The following is a 14759-nucleotide window of genomic DNA, read 5'->3' as shown; positions in this document are numbered from 1 at the left end:
GATATTAGACTTCTATGGACCATTTCACTGCACCACATTTTTGCAGAATCAACACCTAATAACTCCACAACGAGACTGTGTGACATCACTGGAGATCAAAGGCATTTCCTGCCTTTCATTGATGCCCCACGCGACACAGATGGATACGTCACACTCTCACGTTCGCTTCAAATGAATGATTGCATGCAGTTTCTGTCGTGTAGCGACCATCATGACTCTTAACAAAGTTTGTCTCCTGTTAAAAAAGGGCAATCACGACATTTCACTCTGACTTCATTTTCCAAGCTGCCCCCTCGTGGTCCTTTGATACACTGCAGGTGGAAATCTCAGTACCTTTTAACCACCAAATCCCAGCAGCGCTTTTTTTAAGGTTGTTGAGATAAACTCATGTAACTTCTTCTGCAGGAGTTCCATTAAAACTCTCTGACCAATCAGGTAACTGCAGAGTCTTCATGTCTCCCTTTGGAACATCCTGACGTTTTGTGGAAGAGATGGCTGTGGAAGGCTGGTTAGCTCAGCTGGTTAGAGTGTGGTGCTAATAACGCCAATGTCATGGGTTCAATCCCCATACTGGCCACAAGCAGCATCTCAGAACTTGGTGTTGTTCTCTCCATATACTTCAATGTAGCCTGAAGTCTTTTTCCAAGCAGTGGAACTATCAGATACAACAATAACACAAAGTTACAATGATCAGAGCAAAGACTGCAGATTGATCATTTCCTTTGTAACAGTTTAGTGATTAGTTTCCAGCTGGCATTGTGCACCACGCAGGGGATGTAGCTCAGTGGTAGAGTGCATGCTTTGCCTGTATGAGGCCCCGTGTTCAATCCCCGTCATCTTCAGTGTTGATAATGAAGCACAGGAAGTACTTATCTTGTGCAACACCCTGATCTCTCAACTATCCACTCAGCTTGGAGCAATTTATCCTGTGTAGTCATCCTACCAAATTACCAAAGTGAACACAAGTGTACATGTGATGAAAAAACAGCAGCCATTGAAGTCCACTTAAAGGCAAACTCCTAATATTTTGGCCTCTTTTTTTAAACTCACTCATGTGCATTTGAAGCCTTCACTGTGGGACTTTGGAGAAGTGGATGGTGAACATGGGAAACTTGCTCCTTGAAAACAACTAAACGTTGTTGACAGGATTTGAACCTGCGCGGGGAAACCCCAATGGATTTCAAGTCCATCGCCTTAACCACTCGGCCACAACAACTACATGAGCCGCAAAAAAAGTAGAAATACACAAAAAACTAAAAAAGCTGAGCAGAGTGCTGTGGACTTTTGAAGGTGCTGTGTTCAGGTAACAGTCTCCTCTGGAATTGAGGGTTCAAATACCACTCCTGACAGTCTGTGGTGTTACCCAGCTTCTTTGTCTGAGGGCCTTCTGGGAAAGACCACAGAACGAATGCAGCACCTTGGACTGCTTGGCTTCTGAAATGTTTCATAAATAGATTGAATAGGTGACGGCTTTGGGACGGGGCTCACAGCAGCACCCGCTGTTGAGAGCTGCAGAGCGATGTGCGCTTTCACATCAGTTTACACTACCAAAGTGGTGTGGAGACGCTGACAACTTCCCCGCCCTGCAGGCTACTGAGTAACTGATTAGCCTTGTTTATCTTTAGATCACTACCCAGCACACAGGAAGACTCTATGGCGCAATGGTAGCGCATCTGACTCCAGATCAGAAGGTTGGGTGTTCAAATCACGTCAGGGTCAGATCATCTGTTCTCATTATTGCTTCCATGATCTGGAAGTGGAACTAAAGGTGTGCCCCTATGCCTGCCCTGATAATGCTAACTGATCACCAGTGAGTGCTCTCACCCTTTTAGATGAGTCCGAACAACAGCACTCAGCTGTGTCATATTTTAAGGCTGTGCAGATTACAGAGATTCTCAAATATGCTTAGGAACATGTGAAACTTGGTCCATGAAAACAACTAACCGTTGTTGGCAGGATTTGAACCTGCGCAGGGAAACCCCAATGGATTTCTAGTCCATCGCCTTAACCACTCGGCCACAACAACCACCCGCAGCCAAGCTCCCAGCACAGGTTCCAACTCTTCAACAGTTTGATCTGAGGAAAAGTCACTTCCTCTTTTCAGGAATCAACTTCTACCATCTGTCCACTAGATGGAGATAACTGAGCATCAACTTAAAAATCCTCAGGTCTTCCATGTGTGAACTATAATACCAGTGAATTAAACAAAGATCGTCCCTGGGTGGGCTCGAACCACCAACCTTTCAGAAAACAGCCGAACACGCTGACCGATTGCAACCCCTGGCTGGGACAGGGCTGTTTGTTCGAGTCAAGCTGAAATAATTAATTTAATTTAATCTGAATTATGCATCCGTCGGAAGCCTGAGTAGCTCAGTCGGTAGAGCATCAGACTTTTAATCTGAGGGTCCAGGGTTCAGGCGATGCAGCTTCTTCCCTTTAGTGGTTCACATAATAGACTCCACAGCAGTGATAGGTGATACTGACCTATAAAATAATGAAAGTCTTTCATGTCCATTTCAAGGCCCATTTGTGCAGGAAAGATCTTGAGTCTGTTACCTCAGACCACTGAGCCATCCTGGCACGTGTGTCCAGCTGCCAGTCTCTGGTGAGGAAACAGAAAAGTTAATGATTTGGTAGGACAGTGTCAGCTCTCTCTCCCTCTCTCAACCCAACCAGTCGAGGCAGATGGCCGCCCCCCCTGAGCCTGTTTCTGCCTCTTAAAGGAAGTTTTTCCTTGCCACTGGCACCAAGTGCTTGCTCATCGGGGGATCTGTTGAGCCTCTAAATAATTTTAGAGTTTTGTCTAGACCTGATCTTTACGTGAAGATGATTGATGTAACTTTGTTGTGATTTGGTGCTCTACAAATAAATCTGATTTGATTGGTGGAGCGGCAGTGGAGCATTGTTACGGTTGTAATGACACCATTTTCAAATATAACCAACCATAGATCGCGAACAGCTAGATTAGCAGAGGTTTGGTTTTGTTCATCAACCTCTAGGTTATGGGCCCATAACCACGCTACACCACTCTGCTGCAAACCACCCCAGATGGGACTTGAACCCAATAGTGACTTGTGGGTTCAAGTCCCATCTGGGGTGGTTGCACGCTGCAACAACATGTCTCTTTGGGTTAATTGGTCAGCGTGTTCACTGAAGCAGCTGTTCACTGAAAGGATGGTGGTTCCCACCCAGGGAAGTGCTTTGTCTTATTCACTGGAACTTTAGCCGACACATGGAAGATTTGATTTGGAGAAGGTGTGTGTCCGGGTTCCCAGGGATGTTCTGTGGGAATATAGAACCATCCCATCACTATACACCAAGAGACAAAGAAGCTGGACTTGAGAGTTTGTGAGGTTGGACGCTACACGCTGATTGTTTGTGTGTCCAGGATGTTTCAAGGACATCTTTCTGCCATACTCATGTGGTAGTGTGGCCGAGCGGTCCAAGGCGCTGGATTTAGGCTCCAGTCTCTTCAGAGGCGTGGGTTCGAATCCCACCACTGCCAAGCTTTGCACTCTGCAGTATAATCTTGAAGTGTTTAAATCTAAAGCTCTTATGAATATAGTGTTCCACCAGTGGCTACCATCACTTTGAGTTACTGAAGTGGGGACCGACATACAAATAAAATAATCTAAATCTGCTTTTATTAGCGGAGCGACTGCTCTTGTTCTTTCTGTAGCTAAAAGTTGAAACCCAGCAAAACATATCAAATGATAAAAATAAAGATTTGAAGAAGGAATGAAAATAAAAGTGATGAACTGTGGATGGCAGCCTGCTGTTGATCTGACTGAACAACAATGCAGAAACAACAGACAAAGTCAAATTAATCAGAATTAAGAATTAAGAATTAAAGGTCCAATTCAGTATATAATGTCTTTTTAATCATCTGACATCACAGATCGTCTGCCATGGCAAAAGCAGCGCAAAAGTTCACTGCAAATGCAGTAAAAAAAAAATATCACTGCAAATGCACTGCAAACTCAACTGAGAGTGAAGCACTGCTGGGGTTTGAATGCAGGATGTCCTGTTTATAAGACAGACACTTTAAGCAGCGAAGCATCAGTGCTGCCAGTTTCTCTGCAGTTTTTCTCTAAAACCACGTCTGTGTCAGTGAACGCTTGTGCTCCTCACAATTGTGTGTCACTTCCACAAAGGTTGAAAGCTGTGCTTCCTCACAACAAGAAGGTGCCCTGTCCTTTGAGGAGAAAACTATCCAGGCTGGAAAATGCTGAGTCACAGGAGCATTGCTGTGCATGGTTGTTGTGGCCGAGTGGTTAAGGCGAGGGATAGAAATCCATTGGGGTTTCCCCGCGCAGGTTCAAATCAGACAGTTTCTCTTTTCATCTGCTGCAGCAGCTCAGAGCCTCTGTGGTTAGGTAAAGGTCCAAAGAAGATGTAGATCAGTGGTAGACAGTCATCAAAAAAAAAGGCCACTCAAAGCAGAAACACTGCTCAGGCTAAAGACCAGACCGTCTTCAGACCACATCTTCAGGTAAACGTTAACAGGACGAGGTGGCTGAGTGGTTAAGGCGATGGACTGCTAATCCATTGTGCTCTGCACGCGTGGGTTGGAATCCCATCCTCGTCGGTACATATATGCCCATCAAAGTGAGTCCACAATACACAGAGACTGCCTGATTAGATGGCACAGAGGCTCAAAATTTGCATTTCTTCACACGTCTAGCGTGGACAAATACAGGTTGTTTCCATTTTCCAAGGACGGTGTAGCAACATATCTACATGTTGATGTCTGTTATATCTATAACATCTAACATTAGGCACAAGGCACTGCTGGGATTTGAACCCAGGATCTCCTGTTTACAAGACCAGCTAAGCCACAGCACCACTCTGAAGTACATATATATACAGAGGATCTGGTGATGGAAGTGTAATGTGTATACTGCAGCTGAGGTTGATGGTAAAGTGGTTTGTTTTAATGTAGGAGTGCAGCGTTTGGATGCTCCAATCAGTCCGAGAAGGGTTTCCACATGTATGGATTCCCCAAGAACCATGAGGGCTGGAAAACGTGGTGTGTGTGATTGTGTGTGTGTGTATACAGATACAAATGCTAATAAAGATAAGTATATGTACCGCAAAGGGCCTCTGATATAATATAGAGATTGTCAACTGAGATTGAGGTCGTGATTTAATCATTTTACTCCTGGAGATACTTTCACTATATTTAATCACACTGTGCACGTGCAAATAAAGATCAGTATATGCATCACGGTACATGTAGGAGCACAAGTTGAACAATATGGAGACTCTGCATCTACCACCGCGGCCCGGGGTTCGATTCCCGGTCAGGGAAAATAATTTTAACAGATATTGATAACAGTATCGGGGAAAAATTTCATATCGGTGCATCAGTAGTTTGAAGGTTTGAAGTCAGGCAGAGATACTGTCCACTATATTAACGAGGAGCAGGAAAGAGAAACATCATGTGGTGTGTGACTTCACTTCCTCTGTGGAAAAACAAACAGAGAATGAAGTTCTCTAATGTTTTGGCCTTTTTTTAACTCACGTCAAAACTTCACAATGAAGTTACGGTCTAGTACATAATTTGATTAAAAAGTGATTGATTAAAAGTGTCCTGAAAACCACTGTCTTCAGATTTAGCTCCAGGTGGTTCTGACCACACCAGACGACCAGTCTGTCCACCTGCTGTCTGTAGGCAGACTCATCACTGTGCTGGATGAGGCCGATTCGAGCCAGCAAACCATGTTTGTCTCCAGCACCAACCACTAAAATAATATTCCTCTTGTCCAGATTCTGCAGGTAAAAGCTGATTCAAAGAAAAGAGGGATTGGCATTCCTCATCTTTTTTGTCCAAATTCCAACCAGGACCAGAACCAAAGACAAAGAATTCATCAGTGTCTCTGATTGGAGTGAATGAGTATATTCTGTGATTTAAGTCATCTAACATCTAAGAAGACATCAGTTCGTTGACTTGTTGTGTTTGGTAGTTAACACAGCACCAAGAAGTAGCACTATTAAATTCAAAACTCGTGATTATAGGTTGAAGGAACAACTTCATCACCAACACTACCGCAACTAATAGCACTTACTGCTCTCAGAACAAAAGTGTGTGCTTCAGTTGGAGAAATGTTGAAGACAACTTCATTCATTTAGCGAATCTAATTTCTATTTGTGGGGGCAGTTATGGCTCCCACCAAACCTGCTGTTGTCTTTGTCAGTCAGCACTGCTCCAACAAGTAGCACTTACTGAATTCAACAGTCAAGTCAGTGCTCAAGTTAAGGTAACAATTGTGACGTTCAAACAAATTCAAAGGTTCACAACCCCCACTCCCCAAACATTGATAAAACTTACTGATCTGAAATCACCAACACGACCCCAACTAATAGCACTTACTGCTCCAACAGCACAAGTCTGTGCTTCAGTTGGGGAAATGTTGATGACAAGTTCATGAATTTAGCTGATCTCACAAAATTACTAAAACTAGATGTCGAACTAAAACTACTAAAACTGATTATAATTTTTGGCCAAATTCCAGCCAGGACAACCCCAAAGAGAAGCACTTATGGACAAGAATTCATCAGTGTCTCTGATTGGAGTGATCCGAGTTAGATCTGAAGAAAACATGGTTCCAAGAATTAATGCTGTTTTTGTAAATTAACACCGAAGGGGAAAAAGAGAGCAAAGAGAATAGAAGTCACATTCAGTCAAATTTTTTACTGCACATATGATCTCCTCCAAAGAGTCTTTGCAGCCACTTCCTTGTTGTGTCGCAGTTCCAATGGACTCCCATTCAGGCTTTTACTCATCTTACATCTTCTACTTTGTTCAGGCAGTTTCAATGGTCTTGGTAATGGAATGGAATGAAGATCACATTTAGTCAATCAGGAACAATCCTCTTAAATTCATGAGGACCATTAGCATGACACAGCACCAACAAACAGCATTTACCGCTTTATGTCCATACGTCTGTGTTTCAATTCAGGAAATGTTGATGACAACGTTTGTTTTATATTCCAAGACTTAGTCTCTAGATAAAGATATCTGCATTTGTGTTGGGAGTTATGGCTCCCACCAAACCTGCTGCTGTCTTTGTCAGTCGGCACTGCCCCAACAAGTAGCACTTACTGAATTCAACAGTCAAGTTAGTGCTCAAGTTAAGGTAACATTTGTGACTTTCAAACTAATTCAGATGTTCTTAACCCCCACGCCCCAAAAACTGATAAAACTTGTGATTGACTTCTGAAATCACCAACATTACCCCAACAAAAAGCACTTACTGCTCTCAGAACACAAGTCTGTGCTTCAGTTGGGGAAATGTTGAGGACAAATTCCCTCATTCAGCTGATCTGAAGAAATCTATAAAAACTGGTTTTAATACCATCCAGGACAACCACATAGAAAAGCATTGTGCAAAAGGAAGTCGTCTGTGTAATTGAAATGGTCAGTATTGTATTCTAAGAAGATGTTGTTGTCTTTGTCAGTCAGCGCTGCCCCAACAAGTAGCACTTACTGAATTCAACAGTCAAGTCTGTGCTCAAGTTAAGGTAACATTTGTGACTTTCTTAACCCCCATCCCCCATATCACTGATAATATCTGCTGTCCTGGTGATTGAAGAAAAGAAGGAATGACATTCCTCATCTTTTTTGTCCAATTTCCAACCAGGACAACCCCAAAGAGAAGCACTTATGCACAAAGACTTCATCAGTGTCTCTGATTGGAGTGATCTGAGTTAGATCTGAAGAAAACATGGCTCCAAGAATTAATGCTGTTTTTGCCATTTAACAATGAAAGTAGAAAAAGAGAGCAAAGAGAATAGAAACATTCATGCAGAAAATAGTCATCAATGTCTCTCATTGAATTGGCTAAGTCACATTAAGCTTTAATTCTGACCTAACTCTGGTGATTACTGATTAGGATAGTGTTGTTTCAATTGATCAGGAGAAATCTGTTCAAAATGGGAATCTTCATCAATTTGTTGAAATTCTAACCAGGACAACCCCAAAGAGAAGCACTTGTGCACAAATAATTCATCAGCGTTTCTGATTGAGGTGATCTGAGTTAGATTCTAAGAAGAGTCTAATGGGAAATGGGTAAAGGAAGGAAAACTTCTGAAATCACCAACATTACCCCAACTGATAGCACTTACTGCTCTCAGAATACAAGTCTGTGCTTCAGTTGGGGAAATACAAAGGGGAAAGACAAAGTTGGGAATTTAACTGATCACAATGAATCAATTTAGCAATGTTTTGTCAAATTCCAACCAGGACAACCCCAAAGAGAAGCACTTATGCACAAAGACTTCATCAGTGTCTCTGATTGGAGTGATCCGAGTTAGATCTGAAGAAAACATGGCTCCAAGAATGAATGCTGTTTTTGTAAATTAACACTGAAAGGGGAAAAAGAGCAAAGAGAATATAAGTCACATTAACCTCTCATTTTTACCTCACATGATCTCCTCCAAAGAGTCTTTGCAGCCACTTCCCAGTTGTGTTGCAGTTCCAATGGACTCCCTTTCAGGCTTTTGCCCATCTTATACCTGAATGAAACCACTCCCACAGCTGCCTGGCTGCTTTGTTTGGGCGGTTTCAATGGTCTTGGTAATGGTTTGTAATGAAGAACACATTTAGTCCATCAGGAACAGACAACGATCCTCTTAAATTCATGAGGACTGTTAGCATATGGTGAGAGGACAGCTAACTCTGGTGATTAATGTTGCTGCAGCTGATCTGAACAAATCTTTTCAAAATGGCCATCTTTGTTGTTGTTTTTATTCCAACCAAAACTTTTTTTCCACCAAATTGTTAAATAAACTCTCTGTCCTGGTTAATCCTTGGACGGAATGAAAAACATTTGAAATCACAAACTCTGCCCCAACTAATAGCACTTACTGCTCTGAAAAAACAAGTCTGTTCTTCAGTTGCAGAAATGTTGATGACAAATTCATAGATTTAGCTGATCTCAAGAAATCATTAAAAACGGGTCAAATTTCCACCAGAGCAACCTCAAAGAATTAGAATTAGAATGTTTTTATTGCCATAATACACAACGTATAACAAACTTTAAAGACAACTCTGTGGTACAAAATATAATTATAAAATAAGAAAGATAAAAGATGAAGTAAAAAATAAAATGTATGAATATATTTTCAAAAGAAGCCAGTAAGAATATATGTACAGTTGAGAATTAGCATGACTGTAGATAACGGTGGAAATAAATAACAAAGTAAAAAAACAAAAAGTAGCTATTACTGAATTTAACAGTTAAGGTAACATAAGGTAAGAAGAAAGAAAGGACACATTGACAGAACCACTGTGCTTCATACCAGGACACAGCAGCGTGAATCATGAATCATCATGAATCATGTTCGGGAAATGTTTATGACAAATTCATGACTTTGGCTGATTTCAAAAAATAAATATAAATAAATAAAACATTTTGTCAAAATTGCAAACAGAACAACCTCAAAGAGAAACACTCATGCAGAAAGGAATCAACAGTGTCTCTGACTGATGTGATCTGAGTTAGAAGACATTGATTCTTTACTTCTTTATTGTCTTTGTCAGTTAACGCTGCCCCAACAAGCAACATTTACTGAATCCAAGTAAATCAAGTCAACAAACACGTTGGATAATTAATTGTGACTCTGGACTTTTTTCCAGTTTGTTGAATAAATGTGTTGTCTTCCCTCAGCAGGAAGTTTCTGTGGTCTTGGTAACAGTTTGAAGAACAGAATGATCAGACAATGATCCTCTTAAATTCATGAGGACTGTTAGCAAATGATGAGAGGACTGTTAACTGCAGTGATTAGAGATCAGGGTTGTGTTGTTGCAGCTGATCTCAAGAAATCTATTTAAAATAGCAAATCAGAATTTTTTTTTACTGAATTTCTGAGCAGGACAACCCCAAAGAGAAGCATGTATGGAGAAAGTTAACAAGCAGCTGTGTTGTGTTAGAAACACCAAACATGTCCAGAAAAGACAGACTGTTCTGTGTATTTCCCTGAAGAGCTGCCAGACTGTGTTCACACCATGATTCCTGCCATCACAGTTCACCTTTTGTGTCTTTCTTTTGTCATCCCTCACAAAATTTTATTTGCTGGCACAGAGGCATGAATAGAAAAATGGCGAGGGGGGCTGTGACTTGGTTCCCATCATTTACATTAAAGAGCCGTTCAAGAGACTCTCTGTGATCTCTGTGAACATAAATCTTTACCTCGGTCTTCTGATCCAAAGTCAAACACCTTGTCCTTTGGGCCATGTGGGGTCTGAGTGTGGCCCATTTTAATGTCCTGTTGTCAGTTTAGTGTCTGTTCTTGTCATATTTCATTGCTTCAACATTCATCAGGATGAAGGCAGCATCAAGCAGCAGAGGTCAGTGTTGGCCATGACCTGAGATCAGATCCACCTTCTGTGGAGGAGATCTGAAAAACCTCACTTATTTCTGTAAAATGGACACAGTTTAGTCTGTTCACCTACACACAGCTGCCCAACCACGAAGGGACTCGAACCCTCAGTCTTCTGAGCCGAAGTCAGACGCCTTGTCCGTTGGGCCACGTGGTCACTGTGCCAGTCTAATGTCCCATTGTCAGTCAGTCAGCTCTGCCTGGATACAACAGTGGTCAGGGCTGTATGATGTATGTTTATACTGAAACTCTGACAGCTCTCCTCCATCTCACTCTTTTACTTTCTCTGGGTTCCAGGCCTCGTAGGCAGCGTTTCAGTCTCATAATCTGACCAACGATCCATGTTGGTCCATGACGTTAACGTGTGTTAAAATCAGAGAGAATTTACACTCATTCAACTCAAATCCAGGAACATCCCAAACATGACTATTAGTCCTGTCTGAGAGTTTCCTCCACTGACAGCAAACATACTGTATATCCATACTGATCACTGTGATCAGGTTTGAATCATCTCTGTGAGAATCCCACATGAAGCTGTCAGTCCTGCTGGATAGGAAGTAAGCTACAGGAAAGTAGATCCCTCGAACTGGTTCAAACCTGAACCTTCTACTGCTGCATGTGCTCCTGTGATGTATGTTAGTAGAAGCGTGGCACAATCAGCCAGTATGCGGTTCTTTTATGACAGTAACCTGCAGAGTGATGCTGAGGTTGTGAGTTCAAGCCTCAGCTGGTTGAGCTATTTGAAGAAAGGTGGTATTTTCTTACAGCGCAAAAATTCTTTCTTTTTTTGTGGATGATGTCACAGTACTCACAGAATCAAAGTCTTCCTTTGAAGCTGCTTTGAAGAATTTCCAAAATCACGTGATTCAGATGTAAACACAAAGGCTGCCTCACTGTCACCATTCAGAGCAGCTGTGAAGATTATTGGTCATTCATTGATTGATTATTAATGATCAGCTCAGAACCAAACAGTGTATCTGAAGGACAGGACAGAGTTCTGCTCTCCAACACTCTGATCCCTCAGTTACTGTTAATGAAGCTCAGGTAGACACAGGTAGATGAATAGTCCTACATTAAAACCGTGAATGGATTTCCCCAACAAGCCTTTTGATAGCAGCTGTAGAAGGTGCTGTGTTCAGGTGACAGTCTCCTCTGGAATTGAGGGTTCAAATACCACTCCTGACAGTCTGTGCTGTTACCCAGCTTCTTTGTCTGAGGGCCTTCTGGGGAAAGATCTTTGTTATACTTTAAGTCACATCTGTCCTCATTCAGCTGATTCCTCAACTAACTGTTAGTAGAAACTGTTTGTAAATGACATCTTTGTACATCTGACTGACAGTTACATTTGGTTGTGTGAAAGTCCAACCTCTGTTCGGGACAGACCCAGCTCAAGAAGATAAATGTGAAACTTTTCCAGATATCAGGGCTCTTTCTGGCAGAGATCCTGGGGGAGCTCTGTCACTTCAAGCCCAGTGCTGCCTTACTTTACCGGTGACCTTAATAAATGTTTCAACTGTGAACTGAAGATTTCTCCAACTCATTGTTGGGCTTCCAAGAAAGTATTTATTGCCCAACATGGCCTGCTAGTGGTAGGTCCATTGTTGTAAAGGAGTCTCCCATACCGGGAGTCGAACCGAGGCCGGCTGGGTGAACACTAGGAATCCTGACTGCTAGACCATATGGGAGATGCAACCATGCTAGCATGCTAGCAGGCGTTTTGACAATGACCTGTATTTTAAATGAAATAACGCCATTTTCTCTGACTGGGAATTGAACCCGGGCCGAAGTGGTCCAAGCATTCTAATGTTCATGCAGCCATTTTTGTGGACGATCCAATGAACCCTGTAGATCTCAGGCTGATGGTGCCAAAAGGACCACATCATCTGAAAAATCCTGCGATCTTCCACGAGAAAATGGCGTCTTTGACAGCCTTTTGGACACACAACCAGTCACCCTCACAATATTTCATGGTGTGGTTGAAAGAGGAGGGAGAATATTGGAAATGTAGGTAAAAAAAAACCTGAGTTTGAACCTCACTCAGGTACCACCTCTGATGCCGAAACCCGGGATTAAACCAGGGACCTTTAGATCTTCAGTCTAACGCTCTCCCAACTGAGCTATTTCGGCTGGATGGCACCATTTCTGCTGGATGTTCTGTGACAGTTCTGCTTGTTTTTGCCCATTAACACTGCTCTTTAACCCTCCTGTCATTTTCACCCCCCGCCCCCCCTTCCAAACCTTGGTTGGAATTTCAATTAAAACGATCACAAGTTTTAAATTGATGTCTTCTTAGACGTTAGATGACTTCAATTACAGAATCTATTGATTCACTCCAATCAGAGACACTGATGAATTCTTTGTGTTTCTCTGTTCTGGTCCTGGTTGGAATTTGGGCAAAAAAGATGAGGAATGCCAATCCCTCTTTTCTTTGAATCAGCTTTTACCTGCAGAATCTGGACAAGAGGAACAGTGTTTTAGTGGTTGGTGCTGGAGAAAAATGTTGAGTCATGAAGAATATATAATATATACTAATATACTAATATAATATATATATATTAGTAAATGGCAGAGAGAGAGATGACCTGCATAAAGAGACTGGAGCCTGAATACAGTTCCTTGGTCACCATATCACATACATCTTCACTGAAATAATGACACCTGTGTCACCTGTGAGACAGCTCAAAGCTGTGTCCAAAGGTTTGGAGGAGTGAATGGCAGAAAGATGTCTTTGAAGCCATTTGGACACACAAGCAGTCAGCGTGCAGCATTCAACCTCACAATATTTCATGTGGTTGTGGTGTGGTTGAAAGACGAGGCAGAATATAGGAAATGTAGGTCAAAACAACCATATATTACAACAATTATATAACAACAATAACAAATTTCTTCCTCCCTGACTGGTCTGCAGCTCAGCTGCCTCATACACAGCCAACTGCAATGCACTGAGTAGCTGACACTGTCCTATCAAAGCTAGCATTAACTTCTCTGTTTCTGTTAGAATAAATGTACATAAAATGATTATCACAGTATTGCTCAACTTTTACTAACCCTGCAGGAATGCAGAAACTTGTGTTTTTCTTACAGGAGCTGAGATCATACCTCCGGAGATAAGCAACGACCTTCGAAGAGGAACATGAAGACAGGGAGGAGACGGAAACCAGATTACTTCGGTTATGAACTAGCTTCTCAAAGTGTTTGGTGTGTCATGTTTCAGAGGTGTACCTTGAATATGATTATACAATATCAGCTGGCAGCTGGACACACATGTCAGGATGGCTCAGTGGCCCTCAGAAAAAGTCTGACTGTATGATAAATACGGTTTAAAACATTTTGAATTCCGTAAATGTTATGCTGAGAAAGTCTCTAGGGGTATGATTCTTGCTTAGGGTGCGAGAGGTCCATGGTTCAAATCCCGGATGAGCCCATTCTGTTATGTTGCCAATATCAGTGCCTGACCATCATGATTCTTACTCTAAACTACTGTTTCTCTAGTCCAGAGACTGCAAGTAAAAGCTGTAATACAGGAAGTTATTATTACCATATCTCCAAAGAACTAAACTCTTGTGTAAAAGAAAACTAAAATCTTCTGTTAAGAAGAGGGCTCGTCCAATTATACACCAATCAGAAGCCTGAGTAGCTCAGTCGGTAGAGCATACAGAAACTGCATGCACTCATTCATTTGAAGCGAACGTGAGAGTGACGTATCCATCTGTGTCGCGTGGGGGATCAATGAAAGGCAGGAAATGCCTTTGATCTCCAGTGACGTCACAATGCCACAAATGTTCCATCAGTAACTGGGCCATGGTGATGTCCCATTGTCAGAATCAGTCAGTTCTTTCTCTGACTGTTAATGATTGTCTTCATTAACAGAGTACACTCTACTGTGGAGGTCATGACAAAAAAGTGGGAGGAGTCTTTGATCTCTTTAGAACCTTTGTGACATCACAAACACACCTTGCTGCAGTAGAGGTGAAAGAAAAGCACTTTCTGTCAGAAGTGGGATTTGAACCCACGCCTCCAGGGGAGACTGCGACCTGAACGCAGCGCCTTAGACCGCTCGGCCATTCTGACAACGAAAGGTAGTAAATGAGCCGAAAAATTTGTTGAAAAATTAGCCCATCAAGAGACAGAGACATGCAGAAATTGTCCTGTTTCAGCCTGCTATTCCAGCTAGAATTATCCTAAATATCTGCCTTTGAGGCCATCAAACATGACGAGGTGGCCGAGTGGTTAAGGCGATGGACTGCTAATCCATTGTGCTCTGCACGCGTGGGTTCGAATCCCATCCTCGTCGGTGGTTGCTTTAGTCTGTCTAAGTTGCAGCCTGCTATTCCACTTAAAATTATCTATCCAGCCAGAATTATCCATGACCATCC

At 42.2% G+C, this 14759-nt stretch overlaps 10 non-coding genes across 10 annotated transcripts; 5 read left to right on the top strand and 5 right to left on the bottom strand.

Moving 5' to 3' along the window:
- The first annotated feature begins 503 nt into the window (after window positions 1–503).
- trnai-aau (transfer RNA isoleucine (anticodon AAU)) lies at window positions 504–577 on the top strand. Its single transcript has one exon. It is a non-coding gene; the product is annotated as a tRNA-Ile (tRNA).
- A 557-nt stretch (window positions 578–1134) lies between these two features.
- On the bottom strand, window positions 1135–1216 carry trnas-uga (transfer RNA serine (anticodon UGA)). The gene has a single exon. It is a non-coding gene; the product is annotated as a tRNA-Ser (tRNA).
- Window positions 1217–1647: 431 nt separating this feature from the next.
- trnaw-cca (transfer RNA tryptophan (anticodon CCA)) lies at window positions 1648–1719 on the top strand. The gene has a single exon. It is a non-coding gene; the product is annotated as a tRNA-Trp (tRNA).
- Window positions 1720–1944: 225 nt separating this feature from the next.
- On the bottom strand, window positions 1945–2026 carry trnas-aga (transfer RNA serine (anticodon AGA)). Its single transcript has one exon. It is a non-coding gene; the product is annotated as a tRNA-Ser (tRNA).
- Window positions 2027–3423: 1397 nt separating this feature from the next.
- On the top strand, window positions 3424–3505 carry trnal-uag (transfer RNA leucine (anticodon UAG)). The gene has a single exon. It is a non-coding gene; the product is annotated as a tRNA-Leu (tRNA).
- A 1001-nt stretch (window positions 3506–4506) lies between these two features.
- trnas-gcu (transfer RNA serine (anticodon GCU)) lies at window positions 4507–4588 on the top strand. The gene has a single exon. It is a non-coding gene; the product is annotated as a tRNA-Ser (tRNA).
- Window positions 4589–10467: 5879 nt separating this feature from the next.
- trnar-ucg (transfer RNA arginine (anticodon UCG)) lies at window positions 10468–10540 on the bottom strand. Its single transcript has one exon. It is a non-coding gene; the product is annotated as a tRNA-Arg (tRNA).
- A 1897-nt stretch (window positions 10541–12437) lies between these two features.
- On the bottom strand, window positions 12438–12510 carry trnaf-gaa (transfer RNA phenylalanine (anticodon GAA)). The gene has a single exon. It is a non-coding gene; the product is annotated as a tRNA-Phe (tRNA).
- Window positions 12511–14371: 1861 nt separating this feature from the next.
- trnal-cag (transfer RNA leucine (anticodon CAG)) lies at window positions 14372–14454 on the bottom strand. The gene has a single exon. It is a non-coding gene; the product is annotated as a tRNA-Leu (tRNA).
- A 141-nt stretch (window positions 14455–14595) lies between these two features.
- trnas-gcu (transfer RNA serine (anticodon GCU)) lies at window positions 14596–14677 on the top strand. The gene has a single exon. It is a non-coding gene; the product is annotated as a tRNA-Ser (tRNA).
- The last annotated feature ends 82 nt before the right edge of the window (window positions 14678–14759 follow it).

The sequence above is a fragment of the Echeneis naucrates genome, chromosome 2, assembly GCF_900963305.1.
Source record: "Echeneis naucrates chromosome 2, fEcheNa1.1, whole genome shotgun sequence".
NCBI classification, from domain to species: Eukaryota; Metazoa; Chordata; class Actinopteri; order Carangiformes; family Echeneidae; genus Echeneis; species Echeneis naucrates.
The sequence above is the reverse complement of the archived record's forward strand: the minus strand, read 5'-3'. Positions and strand labels throughout refer to the sequence as shown.